Source organism: Vanellus vanellus (assembly GCF_965231255.1).
Source record: "Vanellus vanellus genome assembly, chromosome: 5".
NCBI classification, from domain to species: Eukaryota; Metazoa; Chordata; class Aves; order Charadriiformes; family Charadriidae; genus Vanellus; species Vanellus vanellus.
Genome location: NC_138910.1, coordinates 44,074,064 through 44,094,078, shown reverse-complemented (window position 1 = coordinate 44,094,078; position 20,015 = coordinate 44,074,064).

Sequence of the window (20,015 nt, the reverse complement as noted above, 5' to 3'; positions counted from 1 at the left end):
AGGAAGCAGGAGGCCAGCAGAGCCCACAGCATGGCTGACACTACCCTACTATGCGTAGGATCAGAGTTGTTTTCCCCAGAAATATCCAAATACTTGACAGCTCGACAGCAGCTCAGCACTTCTGGTGCAGTGAGATTTCACAGCATCAAAATCAGCTAAAACAGCTCTTTCAGGACTTGTTTTAGCGTTTCTGAACTGCATGTAACAAAAGCCACGTCGGTGCAGAAGAATTTCAGCCTTCTGTATGGCTACAGTGCTCAGATAGGAAGGAGCGCCTATGAATTACAAGATGAAGCGAAGTATGAAGAAGCCTGAGGGTATTCCTTGCACTTCTGATGTGTGAAGGCAACCAAAAAGGCAACCAAAAAAGCAACTTCTGTGTGAAGGCAACCAAAAAACAACCATTGCATGTTAATTCTTACCTCTGTCTGGTAAACCATGTTATACTAAACATGATCAAAAAATAATTCTCCTCCTAACGGTGAAAGTTTTATCCTGTCTTCTGACTTCCCTATACATCACAAGCAGAAACACTGATATGTTGTGCTAATTACTGATGTGCTGACGCATGAAATTGTCATTGCTGTTGCAGACTTACTGAAAGACCTGAATTGTCTATCTTGTCTATATTGATCTGTATTGTATCAAAATCAGTAAGGAATCAACTTGACTTCAGTTTGAATTTGCATCCCTGATAGTTCTGAATGATGCTTCTATGTGCCTAAAAACATCCCTGTTTGGGGAGGACTGAAGCACATGCTGTAACTCTAAAAGAGTGCGGTGGAACCCCTTTGAGATACGGATGCTTCCTCAATGGCATGAAATATATGCAGGGTTACGTGAGGACCAGGAGAATTTGTGTGCTGAACAAAATTCACCTCAGATTGAAGCTGATAATGCTGTTGTGGTAAAGGTCTTCCTGAGTGCATCCACAGTTTAGACGGTACAGCTGGTCCCAGGCCTTTTTACCCTGCCTCTTTAGCCACAGGGGAAGAACTGTAGACTTTGCTACTGGTATTGCTCTTGAAATGCTATGACTTTGCTCAGTCAGCCCTCATGTTTTGAATCACTGTTCCTTTGTGGGGGAGGAAGTTGCTTTCCATCCCCTGGATGCTATTAAGAAAAATCACGAACTGTTTGATTATTATTTTTCTTTTTTTTTTTTTTCAGTCCTAAAATACTGAGAGTAATGAATGTGCTAAACCTCACACCACCAGAAATCCAAGGAAACAGAACATCTATTTATAAAAATAAAACCACAAATTGCCCCCAGCATTCACGCATCATTAGAAAGCTAAACCACAGCCCCAGAAATCAACCCCTTCAGTCTGAACATGTGCTCACAGCACGGGGAGGGATGGACTGACACAAAACTGCTCTGTAAGGAGGTACATGGAGGAGCAGCCAAGGCACTGCCAAACCTCTGCAGCATGAAAAACCCAGGAGGTGAACCAGTCCCACGGAGACCAGGAAAGGTCATTAAGCCAAAAAAAAAAACAAAAAAAAAAAAAGAAGTTTGGGGGAAATCTTCCAGTTTTTGTCACTGGTGTTTGCACAGATTATGTGGGGAAAAGGAAAGGAGGATGGTGAACGAAGGGCAAGCTTCAGCTCTGGTGCAGGCTGCCTGGAACACCTTCCCCCTAAGCACCTTCCCCCTAAGCACCTTCCCCCTAAGCACCTTCCAGGGGAGCTGCTGGATTCCGTGCTGAATCCCACCTTGGACCAGCACCAGCCTGTTTTAAGGGATGGTGGGAGTTCACCTTCAGCTCAGCCTCACAGCACTCCTCTCTCACGCATTGGTCAAGAGGTCATTTGCTGAGTTTAAATGACACAAAAAGGAGGGTGTTGTTTGCACGTGCTCTGGGCTGGCACTTGTTTTGCTCCCCTGTAATCAACTTGTTTTCAAGCACAAGCAGAACAGTTTCATCTGGCTATGAAGCTGAAACTTGATTCAGATCAATTAAGCTTTTAAGAATACAGCCCTTATGGCTACTTCCGTTTGTTAGTGATGGAAGATTATATATGGTAATTAGGGAATGAATATAGCCTGAGCAAATATCCCTTTTCTTGTGCCTAATGAAGCTTTTGATGTGTTTTCAAAAGGATCTGCTACAAAAGGAAGAGCAACACCTGCTGAATGTAGCAGCGAGACAAAAGGGGTGGCAGAAGAAATAAAGCAAGAGCTCACAAGGCTGTATCTGATTCAGACAGCCTCAGCCATACCCCCCTGCAGCACTATCAGTTCAGTCCCAGGAGCCTGAGCTCCTGAATGGGCTATAAAACTGTCTGGATGGTAAAGCTGTCAGGTGCAGTAGGATCACAGCAGCTTCTACTTCCTAGTGCATATAAAGATGAAAGGATAAAATAGACACACACACATGCAAATCAAAAGAGCAGATGATTGCATCCAGTGGCCGGCACAGGCTGCTGCTTTCTTTGCTTTGCAAAGCATGCCAAGATACAATTAAGGTCTAATGACAATTATACCCCTAGGAGTAATAAAGTAGGACTAATTCTCTGCTAGAAACTGCAGCTAAAATGGTATTAGACCTTTCCCAGGAAACAATCCCTTCTTTTCTTTCACTCTTCTTATTTTTATTTTTGTTTCACCAGACTTAGTGGGGTTTTACTATTTTATTGATGAAAAGATGGACATCTCTGCTCCTCAGTAAACCCACAAAAAAGAAATTGAAAACTGACATTTCTGTGAAAACTGTCTCAGGGCAGGGCAGGAGGGAAAAATAAGCTTTTTTAATTACATGTCGTGAATGAGAATTTTTTACCCTCTCCCTTCAAACGTAGATCCTGTGATCTCCCTCCTGATAGGGACCATTGTAAATATAGCCTTTTCCTTTCCTCAGCTTGATCCTCTTCTTCACTGTGCCAGGATCACTCTGGGAAACACCCAGGATGAGAGATCCAGGGTTTGCTCACAGAGAGCACTTAGACCAGAGAAGTGCCTTGAGAATATCACCCACAAGGGATGCAGCTTGTGTGGATTTGCAGTATTTGCAGAAAATCTGAGCAGGTCCTCAAGCCAGTCTGTCAACATGGTCTGCTGATGATGTCTCTGGCTGCAGGCAATGTTTTAAGGTACATATGCTAACGCGTTTGCAAAGGAAAAGGACAAAGGCATGCTGAGCATGCTTCCTCACATGGTGACCAGTCACTGCTCCAGTGGTACCGGTGATGCTCTGTCCCAACCAAGTGAGTGTGGTCCTGTGATTTATGGTTATAAACATGGCCAGTGTGGGTGGAGCAAGGTCAGCTGCTAGCTCACCATGGGATAACTGCACAGGAAGGGCCAAAGTGATGAGATTGTGTCCGGCAAATTTACAGTGTGGTTGTTTTCCAGATGTTTGTAAAGTGCCTAGTACCATTCCCAGGGCTGCAACATGAGGTTAAAAGGCAGATGCAGTGATGAGGTCTGGCTTCCAGGGACAGAGAGGCATGTCCCACCACTTGTAGGCCAGTGCCACAGATGAAACTGCTGCTTGACTCTTCCTCCTTATGCTTCTTGCTGCTGAGTCCTGCTGGGACAGGCAGGAGGGTGAGAAAAGGGTCCCATTAAATTTGTCCTGCCACAAACTTCCTGATTGCAAAGCAACCAGATGAAGGCACAGCTGAGCTGCAGGAGCAGCAAACTGCTCTGTGCCTCATGCCCACCCAGGAACCCTGGATGTTGCGAGAGATGCTCTGGCTCTCTTCAGCAGCCAGACCACGTCTTCCTTGATCTGAATTGCTCCATTTTTTACACCCTGAAATGCTCTGGCCCAGCTTTTCTCCAGCAAAGATCTCATGCCTTGTCTAAAAAGCGGATGCGTGTTTCTGGTCTTAACTGCAATGGTGATGGTCTGGGTGACTGCAGCAGCTCCAGTGGTTTTTGCATCTCTGCATCTGGCTGCAGAGAGGGTAGGGAAACCCTCACACCTCTGATGGAGCTTAAGTCTGTCTGCTTGGGAAGCCCATGGCTCACAGGTGGGAGATGATGGCAAGCTGGAGAGTGCCGTTGTTTATTCATCCGTCTCTTCATTTCAGCTTGTTTACGACAGAACTAATCCATGCTCACAAAGTGAAGGCAGGATGCTCAGAGCTGTCAGCACACGCAGTTCCCAAACCCATGAATCAATCATCACGAGTCCCAAATGCAAGCATAAACTATCTCAGACAAACTCAATTTTCCAGTTTTGAAACAAGAACTTTTTTTTCTTTTTCATTTTACCATTTTAAGTCTAAGATTTAGCGCTAAACTGACAGGCTTAACTTGTAAAGTAACTGGCAAATCTTGAAAGAATTGTGGTTTTCTCCTTCCCAAAGGACATTGCAAGTGAAATGGTTTTTCGCTTCAGTGATAGATGGTACTTGCAGGCAAGTTTTTAGATATCTAAGTACTAAAGCAGCCACAGGTCTGGTTCCTATCAATAATACATTTTGTCACAGAGAAATTGAAACAGCATGAATACCACACATGGAAATGCAAGGCAGAATTATACATAAATTAATTTTCCCCATAAAGGCACGTAGTTTCAGCTGTTTCAGTTCACAGGAGAGTCGGTGGATGTTCATTTTCTGGGGATTGCCTAAGTTTTACCTTTGATTTTGGGTACAAGCGAACAGAGAATTTCAAAGCAGCAGATGGGTGGAGCCATGCAATTGCAATGAAATTAGAAAAGGAAAAACCAAACCCCAAAACAACAACACCAACCCCCCACCCCCACAAGCCAAATAATGGAGCTGATTTGATTGAAAAGTTTTAAAACCGAAGCCTGGGACCAAGATGAATAATAAGATGTGAAAGCAGACAAGTGGTATGTGCCCTTGAGTGGCAAGGAAAATATTTCACCCAGCTCAGGGTACCACTGAGATCTTCCTCGCCAAGCCTTCAGAGCAGTAGCAGGAGTTAATAGCACTCTGTCTATCCCCTGGGCTGTGGAAAAGCAGCAATCGCTCTTCCTCACAGAGGGGATTATCAGGTTCTAGGACTAGTCTCAACTCCCTCCCTTTTCTAGTCTTTCTGGAGATCATGAAGTAAGACTAGTTTTAATTATCTGGGCAGAAATGCATTGAATTGCTCTATTCTCAGACAAAGTAGTTATTTCCCTGAATAAATGATCTGAAGGACACGAACAGTGTCTACTCTGTGGGCAAATATCCAAGGGGTGTGTTGTGGTGCACTGGACCTATCTGAAGACCCAGTGAACCAGGACTTCTGGGATGAAGTCTGACCAAGGTCAGATGTTTTGCTAGGGAAAGTTCTGGTTTTCTCCATTCATCAAAAGAAGCTGACAGACCTCAGAGAAGAATTGTCATTTTGGGGATGTCTTGTGTTAAAGCTGTGGTGAAGCTTCTTTGAGTCCTCCCAAGAGCTCCCTGAAAAGTCTGTCCCAACAGCAGGCTACTAGCCTTTCTTCCCAAGGGGAAGGGAGGTCCAAACCATGCCAGAAATGGCCAAAGTTAGGAAGAGACAGAAACATAATAACAGGCATATAAAGGCAACATTGCGCTCCCTTAGATGGCTCTTGCAGCACCTTGCAGCTCTCATGTCCTTAAATCACCTTCTGGCTTCTCACTCAAATTGCTTCATGACCTATGGTCTTCCTCTGGTATTAAATGCTCATTCTTCTGTGGGATCAGGAGTCCAGTGGAGTGTGTCCTCATCATGCCCTGGATGTGCCTGAAGGAATGACCCTTTCAAGGAATTTTGGATGAGTTCTTGGGACCCACCTGGCTTTTGTGAGGAGATTTCTGTGCACACCAAAACCCACACCAGCTGCTACAAGGAACTGTTGAGTCAGGCAATGGGGTACCCAGTGGCTTTAGGGATCATCTAAGGCTTTTTACATTGACAATTTGGAGTTGAGCGTCTCGATGGGCCAATTCATAAGCAACTTGATAGCTGATATAAAAGGTATTTGAAAAACATATCCCTCTTGCCTAGACAGGAATGCCCTGCCTTTATACTGACAAGTGTAACACAGACATGGACAAGCTCCATTAGATAACCAGCTTCCTTCAAAACATGGTTGGGTTTGGTGATCTGTTTGCAGGTTTTCCCATGCTCAGTCTCATTCCACTTTTCTGGTAACAGGAGATTTCTTAGAGCAGTAACTGAATCCTCTTTCTTTTCTTGGGAGACCAGAACTATGTTACCGTTCCCTCCATCATGATTCCCAAAAAGGATGTGGCATGGAAACTTCCTTCGCTAATACTCAAAAGCATTTGGATGCAGAGCTGGCTGGAATGTAGTGTTCACCAACAAAAATGTAGCATTGCATTTTCATTGAAATTTGTTTTTTAATGAACAAATCTTTTACATGAAGAACCGCTATTTGATTTGACAAAATATTTGGCTTAAGAGTGGTAACTGGTGCTGTTAAGGACATGTGTGGCCAGTATTTGCTTATCTTCTGAGTCCTCAAAATAAGTATGAGCAATTCTTGCAAAAAAACTTAATGGACAGACAAGCCTCTACTGTTTAAAAAAAAAGTATTTCCAAATTTGATCCACACAATTATATATCTGTCCCAGTGTTTCTGTCTCCATCAGTGGAGAGTATTAGATCTTGGAGAAAAGTGCTAAAACACCCACGGTGGACAACTATGGAATAAGCTGCTCTAAGGAAAAGTTCCTTCCTAACCCCAGGATGCCTTGAAGTATTTCTGTTCCATCTAATATACTAGTAGATCTTCATATTAGTCCTAGAAAAGCCAAATCCCTTTATTAATCCTTCTGCAAGACTAGTTCTTTTAAAAGTCAATTCTGCACAGTGGCTGTTCAAAAGAAGTAGAAATTAATCTTAAAATAAAAAGAGATTCTGTTTTCAGAGCAGGACAAGATCTAACTGACAATTTATAAACATCTTTTTCTTCACGACTAGCCTGGTACATTCCAGTTGAAAGACAGGAATGATTATTCACCCTGGTTGTAGGAAAGTCAATAAATGATGTTGCTGACAGAATGTTCTTGAGACTTCTTTCTAATGCTGTTATTTTTTTTACCTGTTCCAGTTACTCCTGTAATTTCTTGTATAACACTTATTCCATAATCCTTTGAAACATACCTCAGACAGTCTTCAGAGCATCCTACACTCTTTTTTCATGCAGATTCATGATCTAAGTTTTAAACATTTAATTCACTACTAATCTTTGTAAGAAATGGCATCGTAAATTCAGGCATTAAAGATAAATATTAGGTAAATTATAAGGCTAATGTGTTCCCAACTTAGTCATTTTCTGACAAGCATTGATATTTCTGGAAGACATTTCATTACTGATGTACAATATATCAGGAATGATTAATCAAAAGGGTATTGTAGGTTCAAATGGATATGAATTATATGTTTTATAATGCTGACATTATTTAATTTACCATGATTTTAGTTTGGTAGTCATCTTGGATTAGATAATGTAGACAATTAACAAGGAGTGTTTCAAGATGCATTGCCCTTCCTAATCTTTGGACATCTTCTTTCTTCTTTCTTTGTGCCATGTTTAGAAAAGACTCCTTAAACACTTTCGAGTTTTATAAATTTCATTTCCTAGTGCAGTCATCTCATGGCTGCTCTGGGTCTAAGGCTTTTACGCCTTTAGTTTGGAAGCAACTGTTGCTAAGGGACATTCATAAGGCCAATGAGATTGTTTCCCTTCAGACAAAGGGATTACAAGGGGACCAGAGCTAGGCAGAGTCACTCTGTGCTATGCTCATGATGGGAAAAAAAAAAAGAAAGAAAAGAAAAAAGAATTAGGAAGGCCAGCAGCTGCAATCCTGATTTTGAGAAGAATAAATTTAAGTCCTTTTCCTGCTATACTATTTCTAGAAAACCGTGGGCCAATTTCTCGCCATCTGCCATAGCTCCCCCACCTTGGAGTGGTGGTTGGAGGGCAAAGAGGGTTGATGAGGTTAGAAACAGCAAGTCCTATACAATGCTTCAGCAACTTCAATTGCCTGCTCTAACTGGACCATAAAGGTCAAAACCTGGTTCCAGCCTTTTCCTTTTTAATACACATTGATTTTTTCCTGTCTGCCTCTGAAAAGACATCAGTCTGTGCCTAGGGCTAGATAACACCAGGCATTTCGTTGGCCTTACAGGGCTGCAGCTCGCCTGTGAAAGCTGGCCAAGTGTAAAATGGCCAATAACACCTTTTTTGATTGCCTTAAGTTGGTATTTTTAGCATTTATATTTAAAGGAAAGCTCAAAAATCAGAGCAGGTAATCACAAATTTCAGCATCAAGTAAATTATAATAGCCACACTATAAACCCATAAGGGTTTGGGGAACAAAGTTATAAGGAATTCTGTGCCAGAGCTGGAACAAGGAGCCCTGGGCTTGCCTTTAGAAAAGAGTAAGCTGGGCAACGCTTTAAAAAACAGCAACTAGCATGGAAAAAATTAAAAAGGGAAGCAGCAAACTCCTCTGGGATTCCATAATAATTTAAACATTCCTCTGGGACTTCTGAAGTTTGGAGGAAAAAGGGGGGAGAGGGGTAAAAAAATGTTGCTAACTTATAAGGAATGTTAGCAATAAAAAGGGACCCATACGGGTGTGCCATACCCTGAATTAGTCAGAAAGCAGATGTGTGCATCTGCAGCCTCAACTTTTTCCCCTTGTTTTCTCTTCTGTTTCCTTCCTCCCTCTCCCTCCTCTCCCTCGCTTTTACAGCAGTTACACCTGCATGATGGAAGGAGCAGGGAGGGAGCTGCAAAGCTCAAAGCTTTTGGTGTGTTAGGTCAGAGAACAATAGCACCATAAATCAGTTTGGGAGGGGAGCAGAGGAGGGGGGCTAATCCAAAAATAAACCACGTGTGAGTTTTATTTAGCTCTGTCATTGTTGAAGGGAGTTCACAACAGGGTAGAAATAATGCGGTGTTTAGGGGTTTGACTCTCTCTCCCCTTTCCAGCATCACTGGAACAGGTTTCCCAGAGAAGTTGTACATGCCCCATCCCTGGAGGTGTTTAAGGCCAGGCTGGATGGGCTTCGAGCAACCTGGTCTAGTGCAAGGTGTCCCTGCCCATGGCAGGGTGGCTGGAACTAGTTGATATTTAAGGTCCCTTCCAACATAAACCATTCTGTGATCGTGAGCCATAGTCATACACCTAGGGTGCACAGGGTCGCCACATAGCATTGTCCCTTCCCTCTCTGTGTTGCCACTGGGAGATGATAAAGGATCCTGTTTGTCTACTTTGGGCCAGACCAGTGTTTAGTGGACTAATTCCTATGAAATTCATTTTGTCTCCACCAAATGAGGCAGGTCAGCTGCTGAAAGGCCCCGAAAACCCAGGAACCCAAATCCCTCTTGCCTGTGAGCCTTTAATGTACCCTTGGTTTGCAGCTTGGGCAGGAGGCAACAGGCATCTGTTGCACACAAGCATGCGCTCACATGTGTGTATGTGTTTGCGGAAAGAAGCTGAAGGGTCTTCTCAGCCTTTAATACCAAAATGAAGAATGCTAGGTTTGGGGTTGCTAACGGAAGAAAGGGGGAAGAAATAAAAAACCCCAACCACCCAAAGCCCAAGTGTGACATAAGGAGCCTCGAGGCAACTTTCATCATGTTTTTAATGTGGTTTCCTTCATCTCCCTGGGCTCGCCTGTTTGCTAGAGCAGATTTTATTTAGATTATGTATTTACCAGATCAACAGGAGGATAGTCCTCCCCAACCATCAGATCCCCCACCCCATAACTGAGCCTAACAAAAACAATAACAAAAAGATCCAATTTGTTGTTTAAAAATACAGCTCTGCAGCACAGTGTCATTTTGTCCTCATGCTAGTTTCAAAAAAGCATTTGGGCTCATTACTTATCTCTGGAAGAACTGGAGATGAACACTGATTTGATCCCTAAAAGATGTCGCAAGCCCTCAGAAGTGTGAAATTTCAATTTCTGCTTCAGAAGACTACATGTCCATCCAAAAGAGAAAAAAATTGCCTCCTCATGCTGGAATAATGTTGATATTTTCCAGGTCAGGTTTTTTTCTGAAAAATAAATATAGCAGAGCAATCTTTCCCAGCATTACCTAGGTTCCCCTTGTTCCTGTGGGTGGTGTGTGCAGCATGCATTCCAGATCTCAGCAGCCACTATCAAGATCTCCCTGCAGGAGAGGTGGCTGCAGACATGCATGCAGATTATTTTTCTTTTCACCCTCATTAAGAAACAGTGATTAATTTTCAAACCATTCCCATTCAAATTGGACTTTTTATATTGTATACCACATGGGAGAGGGAAACCAGGAGCAGTAGCTGTAACCTTGCAGATAAACTGTTCTTCACACTTTGCTGTCTCAAATCTCTTATGATGTTTATAAACTTGTGGACCAACAGCTTTTGAACCAGCCCTGTGGAATAATAATCACAGAATCACAGAATCACAGAATCACAGAATGGTAGGGGTTGGAACGGACCTCTGGAGATCATTCAATCCAACCACCCTGTCAGAGCAGGTTCACCTACAGCAGGTTGCACAAAACCCAGGTGGATTTTGAATGTCTCCAAAGTCAGAGACTCCACCACCTCTTTGGGCAGCTTTTTCCTGTGCTCTGCCACCCTCAAAGTAAAGAAGTTACTCCTCATGTTTAGATGGAGCTTCCTATGTTCAAATTTGTGCCATTAGCTCTTGTCCTATCACTGGGCACGACTGAAAAAATACTGTTTTCATCCCCCTGGCACCCTCCCTTATGCATTGGTAAGCATTAAGCATTTATAAGCATTGGCAAGATCCCCTCTCAGTCTTCTTTTCTCTAGACTAAAGAGACCCAAGTCCCCCGGAAAGGTGTTCCAGTCCCCAATAATATAATAATACCTCAAGCTTTTCTTTTGGAAAGCTCAGTCATTTTTAAAGGAGTTTTGGAGCATTACCTTGATTTTGCAGATGGGAAAAGAGAGTTACAGACATGGGGAGTGGAGAGTGCAAAGAAAAGCAGTCTGAAACCAGAACCAAAGTCTTCCCAGAACTGATGCTGGGAAGCATTGCAAAGCAAATCACATCTTAGAGGAGATAAATGAGGCTCCCAATGGCCCAAGTTGGGATCTTTTGCCATTAAATCCCAGCAGGGACTGTATTGGTATCAGCAGGACTCTTCCTGCATCACAAGATGTCAAGCGGAAAGGAGTTGAGCTGGCCAGGGGTGTAGCAGAGCTTGCCTGTACATAGTTCGTTTTTAGCTCATGCTGGTAAGGGATCCTATTTGTTTAGCCTATTTGACTGATAGTTTTCAAATATAAGATTTTATTTCCAATGAGCTCTCCATGATCTGATGGAGCTGGGGTGAAGCAAGGAGCTTTGTTTCTGCAGGAGGTAAAGGGAACGTCTTTCCATGGTTCCGTTTCTTTTTAAGGCTACATCAACACAGAAATAGGTTGATCTGGCCAGACTACAAGACATGGGCAGAAATTTTTGCCAGATTTTCAAAGGCGTGGGTCTCCCCAGCTTGGCAGATAAAGCCTCAGAGGACATGGGAGGGAGGGGGGATGGGCACATTCAGAAGGTCTGACAGGGTTGCATAAGAGCAACCTTCCTCATTTGGATGAGACAGTCCAGATGTGTATTTCCCTGTGTTTTTTAACAGAGAGACTGTTAGTGAAGTATGAGAAGAAAGAAGAGGAATCGGGGACACTTAGGTTTATTTGGGCAGTTACACTCAGTATTAGATAGTTCTGGCTCTGGAAGATCTCCAGAACAGGTGTTTGTCCTGTTTTGAGCCCAGCTGTGCTTTGCAAAGTCAGTGGCTTGGCTGAAGCTTATGAACAAATGACTTCACCTAAGCTAACATTTCATCCAAGATCTGTTCACCCTAGTTACTTCTTAACCTTACAGCTAAAAGTCTTTGCCTTCACTTTTTAAAGTGAGGAGCACAAGATAAGCCAGTGAGTAGAAGTATTTTCATTGTTGTACATGTGGGAGTTGGTAGGTTTGGTGTCACCCACTTCTCCCTATCCTAAGGGTGCTTGAGGAAAGAGCTGATGAAGAGTCCATCTACCTCATCTCCCTCCTGGTTAACTGTTATGCACCTCCTGCTCCACCACGTTCCCCATATCCCCTGCTCTTGATTTGCTAGGGAGGCCTTGTCCATCCAGCCATCGCCTTGGCTTACCCTACTCTACCCTGCTCCACACCAGTTGGGTCTCTTGAAGCACCACAGCCTCACTCCAGGCTGTCTCTCACTGCTGGGTGCTCCTGGTAAACACTGGTGATGAAAGAATTGCAGACCAGTACGGGATGTCTCAAAAGTTGGCTTCAATGGGAATTTGAAAGTGAAATAAAGGGAATGTCCAAAGAGAGAAAAACAGTTGTCCATCTATCTGAGCCTGTGTAAGCAGTCACCAAGTCAGGAAAATGCACCGCCATCTTGCAGTATAATTGAAGCACTCTTGGGTTAGGAGCAAAGCTTTTCTCCTTAACACCAAAAAGACACACCCAACACTGCCAAAAACCCCAGGGAAAGCTCTGAAGCTCCAGCAATCACGCCAGTAGTGGGCGCACAACATTTCAAGGCAATGCAGTGACCTGCAAAATAAGGAGAGCGCAGCCCCAGTGATGACTGCAATGATGAACACAGTGTCAGACAGTGCAAGCCCGCCTGCTGCCGAGACAAAAGCATTGGAATTTCCAGGCACATTTGTCCTGTGCAAAGGTAATCACCTGCAATAAATAAAACAGCATTGTTACTTTTTAAATAGAAAGCAGATTATGATGTATGAGGCGTCAACTGTCACTGCAATGGCCCAAGTGTTGGAAATACCATTATGGAAGTGCTCGTAAAAGTTTGGCGGGGTTGTAAAACTCTGCCTGCTGTTGCTATCTGCTGTCAAGGTCCCCTCCTTTTTGCACATTGGACCTGTTCTACTACAAAACATATCAAGAAATACCTTGATGACTGAATAGAAAAGCATGCTGTTAGTAAACGTAGAAATCTTGAGTGCAGCAGAGACAGATGTGCAGAGTCCCTGTCTGCTGCAGTCGCTCACAGGAGCTGAACAAGCAGCTTCCAAAGGTGGATAAACCATAAACTCCAGATGCAGACCTGAGAAAGAAATGGCACTGCAAATGTTGGCATGAAGCAGAGAAACCAGTGGAGCAAATCCTCGTGCTCTGGTCCCTGGAGAAATTTTGAGCAGCCTGCAGCCCAGCTCCACTCTGCTTTCCCACCCCAGGCATCGCTTCGAGTGCCATGAGCGAGTGTGCAGTCCCTGCATCTCCTCCTCCTGAGTGTTTGTGTGGCTGTGCTCTGCACTAGGCCACTGTCTGGGAGCATCACAGGGCTGTGCAGAGCCAGCCCGAGCTCTCCTGTCTGACTGAGCAAGGAGGGAGTCATTGCTCAGTCCTAACTTTGCACATCTCTGCATGGTGACATGAAAAAAGCCCACTTCCGCAAGTAGGTGTTTGTTACCAGGCCAGACAGCACGCAAAGCTCCTTCATAATTGTCAGTACACCTTGGTCTGTAGCTCCTTTTGTATCTTCTGCTCTGAGTTTTTGGAGGACCTAAGCGGCACCCCAGCTCTGCTGCAAAAACAGTGACTGTCACAATAACAGGCACAGTTTTATGGGTCCACTCATGGGAATAACACCGTAAGCAAGGTGTCCCTGTGTATTTTTCAGGGTGCTTCAAATCATGCTTCTGGAGCCAAATAATGCTTGAAATCACATATTATAAGCCCATCTTTCAGAGGTTTTTGTTTTGTTTCTAAGTGCAGGTCTAGCATTTTGACTTTCGAACTGGCTATTGCCTGTAATCAAGTGAGTGCCTTTTCTACCTCACTGGCCAATCTAAGCCTTCAAAACGTGCAATTCAAATGTCTGATTAATGCCCTCGTGGCTGAATTCTGGGCTCCCAGTTCAAACGTGGAATACTGTCTATAAAACTTTTTATATCATCTGCAGTAATATTAGAATCATATTCCCTTGACCATCCTTAGAAAAACAGTTCTTGATACACTACTGGGATAAAAGAGCGGAACACATGGTATCAGTAAAAACTAAGTCAACACACTATTCCAAGCAATAACATTACACTATATAGTGTAGCAACAAGCCAAGAAGTAATAATTATTGGGAGTAAGTGGAATCAAGAATTGCCCCCAGTGTTGCATTACGCTCCTTTCAGTGGAAGAACCTCAGGCACACAGTATATAATAACCAGTCCCATTGTCAATATAAAAAGGTTGATACAACCTTATATAAAATCTCTCTTTTCCCTGCTAAACAGAGCACAGCAGTGATTTGTACCAGGGCTGCTCAGTGATTTCAAATGCGTCCATGAGGTCAAGACTAATGCCTCTGTTGTGTTTGTCATGATGCTTTCTCATTATAGCAGTCCTCTTTGGCTGGCTGAGGTCCTCATCTTGGGCTCTGTTGCCTCTTCCCTGTGCACCCTGGCGAATTGTCCTGCTCCTTTGCTGGCTTCCTCCACCAGGACCAACTCATGTAGCAGGAGATGAGTATCACCATGTCCTTCAGGAAAGGATGTTGCTCTTTGCTGAAGTTCAGGATGGTTGAAGCCAGCAGAGCATATGCTCTGAAGACATTGCCTGGGACTTGAGGTAGGAAAAAGGAACGCTTGAACTCGTCTCCTGCCATGCAGCAGTGAACAGGTAGGCATCTGTGTTGCCCCTCTTCCACCACCATCTTCCCAGTTACCCCTGTTCCTTCCCCACCCTTCAGCCCTGCCTGGAAGACTCCCATCCTCAACTGGCCAACCTGCAGACCTCTTGCCCATCTTCATGGAGAGTAGCTCAACAAGCCCCTCTGTGAGCCCTCAGAGGTAGGGATAGAGAGCCCTTCTCCGTCACAGCAGGGTGATTCAGCCAGCCCCCCCTTTCCTGATCCTCCCGCCTCCATGAGTCATGATTTCTCCCAAGCCACCGAGTTGCAAAAGGGATGATCCTGATGTGCTGGCCCGTTCCCTAGCACAGCCTCTCTCTGGGAGATGAAATGGGAGGGGGGAGTTGTGCCTCATCCCCACTTTCCTGGGCCAAGGAGTGCCCCCAAAACACCCTCTTCTTATATAGGTATGAGGGATAACAGAGGTTTCTCCTCCCCTCTCACCTGCCCACATACACCCTTCCTCTAATTTACCCCTTTTTAAGCTCTGATGATATCTTTCCCCCTTAAAAGAGAAAAGCAGATTTGGGTGGCGGGTGGCTAGGGAAGCCAACGCGCATGCCAGAAATGAAGGGTTGGGTTTTTCAGGTACAGCTTCAACTGCTTGGCAAAGCCCTCATCCTCTTCCCTTCCTCCTCCCAATCATCCCCCTCCTGATTTGAGCAATGAAAAACAACTTCCTGTCAATAAACATGAACAAAAGCTTGGACGCATCTTCAAAGTGATGAGTGATGTCGAAAATATGTTTCAGAGCACTTTGAATGTTCCTGTAAACTGAAGGGAAATTGTTGTTCATGGTGCTTAAGTGTTCAAGAAGTTTATAAATAACCACCACAGGTCTGTGAGAGTTAGTTTTGCCATGAGAAAAAATGCAATGGAACAAGGAGGGAGAGGAAGAAGAGAGGAGAAAGGCCTAAGAGGGGAAATAAATAAAAATCAGGTCCAAAACCTGGGGAATGGCATGAACTTTAAAAGCTTAAATTTAGTTAATGAATGCAGCATCCCCGCCGTGCCCTGTGTGAGCTGTGTCTGTCTTTGGGAGACTGTCTTCTCCCAGCGCCTGGACAAGGGGCTGGTAAGCAGGGCATGGATGCTAATGCTGGCCTCTGCACTGCCATTGCTGCGTGGGACATGGAAGAAGGAAGAAAGCATGCGGTTCCCATTGGTTTCCAAAAGTGAAAACATGTGCTGGAATCCCAGCCAGACGTGCTTCTTGTTATTTTAATGAGAAATTCCATAATTAGTGGCAAAAAAAATAAAAAGAAGCTACACTGCAAGTGAAAGAAAACCCCTCTCTCCTCTCCAGCGTATGATAGACGCATCAAAGAGATGTGGTGTTTTTACAAACATGCATTACTTGACAGGCTATGATGTTCCCTAATCTGTTTGCTTGAGGGAATTAAAAAGAAACATAAAAAAAAAAGCAACCAAATAAAAATGACATATTTTTTTACTTAAACAGTCCTTGTCTTAAATGGGCAATGCGCTCCCCACCTGTAATTCATTTGTCAGCAGTTAAACATCATTACAACATTAACAGCCAATCTGAATGCAGAAGAGCTGGGCTTTGTACAGCTATAAACTACAGGACATCAAACTGTACTTTATGGAGTAGGGGCCAGTCAGAAGTGACCCCTTCTAAACTTTTACTATTCTCTGCATTCTTCTGATTATAGTAAAGATTTATTTGAACTTTGATATATATATGTATTAAAAAAAGAGTATTTTATTAAAAACATTTTATCCCGGTTCTTTAGTGAAAGAGGAGAGAAAAGAAATATGTCTTAAGCTGGTAGATTTTATTCATTTTGTGAAGTGGCCGTGGATGGATTTGCTTGGATTCATGTTCAGAAATAAACACGTAGTATTGTATTACATCCCGTTTACACACTTTGTTCTCCAAGCATGTTTGACATCTAATTGCACAACTCCTTGGCTAGCTGGTGTAACATGGAAAGTCCTTGTAAGGGCTTTGCTGAAAGCCAGCTTTTTGGAGAAGAAAAGGTGCTTCGGTGGCTGAGTGCTGACGGATGCCCTGTCTCACCTACTCTCTATTTGCTGTTTCCCTAGAGCATCACTGGCGCTGTTGGGGAAAGCATTTAGCAATTCATGTCTTCTGCTCTCAGAAAAATCCTCTGAAAATCTAATTTATCGTTTCTCAATGTTTCAGCTTGCTGCAAAGTACGTGGGGCTAATAACCGTGAGCCATTTTACAGGCAATGTCCGAGCAAGTATGGGAAAGATATTAAGGCGGTGCTGCAAGCTGAGCTGTGCAGTCAGGAAAGAGGAAAACACCTTAGGTTTTCCTCCTCTTTTCCAGGACCCTCACGTGCTTCTGTCACGCCTGGCTCAGCACAGATAGATGCATTTCAGCACTTGGACCCATGTAACAGAGAAAATGTCTCAATGCTGTGCAAATCCTGCTTCACTTGCTAGGCAGCAATACTCTCCAAAGATGGTGGTGTTTTCTAGCAATAAAAAAACGGGGTTTTACACACTCACACACACCTGTAATGTATACACATACATTATTTTTTGCAGAAATACAAGTACAAGAAAAAGGATGGGATGGGGTGTCAGTGTTTGATGGAATCCTATTTTAGATATGGCATGGTCTCAGGTTCATGATGTCCAAGGATGGACATCATGTTGTTGTCTGCAGTGGATTTTGGAAACATCCTCTGAACAGGGAGTTTGATTTAGGGACAGATGCAAGAGGCACCTGAACCATAATTCCAGGGAAACCCCCAGATCAGACCGCTGGGCTTTTTGGAGGTTGTGCACAGTGGAGAAGTGCTGTTGAGAAAGGTTTTTCCAAGAAAACTTGCCACTTCCACAGTTTTGCTGTTTCCCATGAGGAAGAAGTGTGATTGTCCTAAAACCTGCAGTTTTCTTCTTTTTATATTTTTTTCTTTCTATTCTATTTTGAAGGGTGGTGGGAGATGAACCTGAAATGAAACACTTCATTTTAGTCAGTTTGACCTGATTGGGGAATATTTCATTCTTGGTTTCAAATCAATTCAGAATACACTTCAACTTCCCTCAGAGAAAATGCAGCTTCGGCTCTTTTTCTTTATTATGGCTGTGCTCTCAGGAGGACCTCAGAGCCCAGGAGACAAAGAGCAACTTTTGTGCTGGCTGAGTCCATGGGAATAGTGTTAATCTATGGGTGTGGCTGCATAATCCAAAGAAGAGCATCCATCAATTGTACGATATAAAATGGCCCAGCTAGCCCATATTTCCTCTCAAGCTGGTTGTGGGGGCTACATGAAGAAGCATGATAAAAAGAGAAATTATATTGAGATCCATCTCCCGAGCTTTTTTTCTGCTACCAGCCACCAGCAAGGTAGATGTCATGTGCTCTCTTTGTAAGACAAGGTATGCAGGGAAATTAGCTTTAGTAATCTAACGACTTGAAAGTAAGTATTTTGCAGTCATTCCAGGTCCTGTTCTGGTCTTCAGCATTTCAAACCACCTACACATCATGTCAGTTCTGACATTCCTATATAATATAACTTTTTTTTTTTTTTGGACAATAGTCCTGGAGCCTCATTTGGGATTTCAACTTTTTGTGTCATTTCAAAGCACAGAGCAACCACTGAAATGTCAGACATTCCCCAGCAACAGACGCTCAGAGTACTCTTTCCCTCCGGTTAACTTCTGGGCATGACACTTTGTGGCTGAGATAAGGAAGACAAAGAAAAGCTGGAATGAGCCAATAACTGCTGATGTTTTGGTGCTGAAGAGCTCAGTGGGCGCTACTTTTAATAGGTGGTCTTTCTTCCGTTTGTTGGCCAGCTCCCTCCAAATTTCTTTAGTTGCTTTCTTTAAAACGGTTCTGTTTTCCTCAGTAAAATTTAAAGCACAGATCGAAGGAGCAGGGTGTCTGTCTTCTGTTCACATTTCTCTACAAAGAACTGATGTGTTTTGAAATGGAAATGTCTTGTCCTAAAAATGCTGAAACCCAACCTGTTTTCAAAAGCAGTGTTCTCCTGTGGTTTTGCTGTCCAAACAGCTGAGAGGATGCTACAAATGGTGCTGGCTAAAGCAAAACACATCATGTTTTAGCAAATTAAAATAACAAAAGAGGGAGTCACTATTGTGAGTGAATAGGGCAGATTGGAGAACATCGCCCTATTTTGTCCAGGATCCCTGGTCACTTATGCAGCTTCTGCAAGGTGCAGTACAATTACACAGTGGAAAAGGTGTTTTCTCTACTCAAGGATCTATGACATGCTTTCTGTAAGCATTTTACAAAGTTTCTGTATTGCCAGCTTGGGTGTCAAAGAGGTAACTTGAGACAAAGCTCCCCTGAATGTTTTACTCAATGAAGTTTGCTAGAAGAAATGACAGTGCATGCTCCTGGTCTGCCTTCTGCCCAATCTCAGGGCAGGCATTGCTCTCCCACAGCAGGTAAGATATCTCCTGTAGGTGGACTTTGCAATAAAACCTCTAAAAGGCACAGCTCAGCTGGTTTCAGCATTTGCTCTGAACCTCATTTCTGAACCTTGACAAATCTTTCTGCAAACCTGCTCCAAGCATAGAGTAACCTCTGTGAGGAAAGATATATTGCTTTGGACCAAAACCAGGCAACATTTCGTCATTTTGGAGCCCCTGATCTACCCACACTCTAGGCTGGTTTTGCTGTGGGGTTTTGGTGTTGTAGACCCACAGGATTGTGTAGGCTGGAAGGGACGTCCAGATGTCATCTGCTCTAGCTTCCCCACCCAAAGTCTCAGGTACAATTTCTCTAGAGGCACAAAGTTTCTCCTCAGGCTAGAGTTCCCCTCCTTCTTTCTGAGACTCTGTCTTTGACAGGCTTTCTTGTTTCCTCTCTTTCTAATGTTCTTACCAGTCGTACAACAAATAAGTTCTAAAAGCTTGAGGTTTTTGAATGTTTATTGTAAGCTGGATTGAAGCCTTGATGACTATGATGCATATAAAAGACCAGAGGAAACAAGAAATAACAGGTTTCGTTGCCATAACAAAGGATGATCCAATACCTTGAGATCCAAAAATAGTTTCTCCGTATTAACCTCTCCATGGTATCTGCCCAAGGATTGCTGCTATTATTTTGTTAAGCATCGTCAAGAGAAAGGAAGGAAGAATTAATTCATGCTACAGAGAGCAGAGTTTTGCCCTGACTGCCAGCGGGACCAGTGAGCACACTAGTCAGGTAGAGAAGCTGGGCTGAGGAGTAGAAGAATGGGTTTACACTTAAATATCTGCACTGAGATCTGGAAAGGTTCAGCTCTGTCTTTGGCTTTGACCCATGCTCCTCATATGGCATCGGACTGATCCTTTCTGCTTCCGATTCCTTCTGGACTCTTTCTCCCCTAAATATTTGGCACAAGTCTGAAGGCATCTCTGTGCATAAGACTATTCCCAAAATACTCTTCCAAAGTGTAGTCTTACTCCAGTCTT